The sequence below is a fragment of the Micropterus dolomieu genome, unplaced genomic scaffold (assembly GCF_021292245.1).
Source record: "Micropterus dolomieu isolate WLL.071019.BEF.003 ecotype Adirondacks unplaced genomic scaffold, ASM2129224v1 contig_12255, whole genome shotgun sequence".
In the NCBI taxonomy this organism is placed as follows: domain Eukaryota; kingdom Metazoa; phylum Chordata; class Actinopteri; order Centrarchiformes; family Centrarchidae; genus Micropterus; species Micropterus dolomieu.
In genome coordinates this window covers 1-1,599 of record NW_025741241.1, presented here as the reverse complement: position 1 = coordinate 1,599, position 1,599 = coordinate 1, and the positions used below count along the sequence as shown (strand labels likewise).

Sequence of the window (1,599 nt, the reverse complement as noted above, 5' to 3'; positions counted from 1 at the left end):
AAACAGCAGGGGGCGCTGCTGCTGCTGCTGCTGCTTCTTTTTCTCCCTATCCTGTACACAGTGCTGTGTAAATGTTACATCGTGTTTTGAAGGCCCTTCTGGGGTGTGCAAAGGCAGCTTACGGCCATTCCGGCCTGGGACTGCCCGATCTCGCCTGATCTCGGAAGCCAGGCTTGGCAGGGCCTGCTTAGGACTTGGACGGGAGAGCGTCTGATCCTGGCTAGGGACTTCCAGGCGGACTGGATCCTTTTCCTGAATGTCCACCCAGGAATGAGCGTCTGTTTGTGAGTGAGGACCTCCGGCTGAAGGTGGCCTTGTCGCTGTACCCATACCCGGGAACGGGTGCCTATTCCTGTCTGTGGACTGCCAGCGTGAACGGTGTCCCGGTTCCTGGATGTTTACCCAGGAATCAGTGCCTGTGGATTCCAAGTGACTCTGGAGCACCTTGGACATTATGGGCAGAATACGTTTTTTGTCAATTAGCCGTAGAACATCTTTTGAAGGGCCGTTTGGGGGTGCCTGAGTGGCTTACGGCCACACTGCTCTGGGAGCGCCCGATCTCGTCTGATCTCGGAAGCTAAGCAGAGCAGGGCCTGGTTAGTACTTGGACGGGTGACAGCCTGGGAATACCCGGTGCTGTCAGCCTTTTTCGCTTCGCCTTCGAAAAACGGCAGAGGGCGCTTCGGTGAAAGGAGAATTTTTGAACGTCTCTTTAGGAAACAGCAGGGGGCGCTGCTGCTGCTGCTGCTGCTGCTGCTGCTTCTTTTTCTCCCTATCCTGTACACAGTGCTGTGTATATGTTACATCGTGTTTTGAAGGCCCTTCTGGGGTGTGCAAAGGTAGCTTACGGCAATTCCGGCCTGGGACTGCCCGATCTCGCCTGATCTCGGAAGCCAGGCTTGGCAGGGCCTGCTTAGGACTTGGACGGGAGAGCGTCTGATCCTGGCTAGGGACTTCCAGGCGGACTGGATCCTTTTCCTGAATGTCCACCCAGGAATGAGCGTCTGTTTGTGAGTGAGGACCTCCGGCTGAAGGTGGCCTTGTCGCTGTACCCATACCCGGGAACGGGTGCCTATTCCTGTCTGTGGACTGCCAGCGTGTCCCGGTTCCTGGATGTTTACCCAGGAATCAGTGCCTGTGGATTCCAAGTGACTCTGGAGGACCTTGGACATTATGGGCAGAATACGTTTTTTTGTGAGTCTGCTTGTGAGTGAGGACCTCCGGCTGAAGGTGGCCTTGTCGCTGTACCCATACCCGGGAACGGGTGCCTATTCCTGTCTGTGGACTGCCAGCGTGAACGGTGTCCCGGTTCCTGGATGTTTACCCAGGAATCAGTGCCTGTGGATTCCAATTGACTCTGGAGCACCTTGGACATTATGGGCAGAATACGTTTTTTGTCAATTAGCCATAGAACATCTTTTGAAGGGCCGTTTGGGGGCGCCTGAGTGGCTTACGGCCACACCGCTCTGGGAGTGCCCGATCTCGTCAGATCTCGGAAGCTAAGCAGAGCAGGGCCTGGTTAGTACTTGGACGGGTGACCGCCTGGGAATACCCGGTGCTGTAAGCCTTTTTCGCTTCGCCTTCGAAAAACGGCAGAGG

The 1,599-nt window shown here is 55.8% G+C and overlaps 2 non-coding genes across 2 annotated transcripts; both read left to right on the top strand.

Moving 5' to 3' along the window:
* Nucleotides 1–526: 526 nt before the first annotated feature.
* Nucleotides 527–645, top strand: LOC123966026. Its single transcript, XR_006823845.1, has one exon. It is a non-coding gene; the product is annotated as a 5S ribosomal RNA (ribosomal RNA).
* Nucleotides 646–1,448: 803 nt separating this feature from the next.
* On the top strand, nucleotides 1,449–1,567 carry LOC123966025. The gene has a single exon (XR_006823844.1). It is a non-coding gene; the product is annotated as a 5S ribosomal RNA (ribosomal RNA).
* Nucleotides 1,568–1,599: the final 32 nt, after the last annotated feature.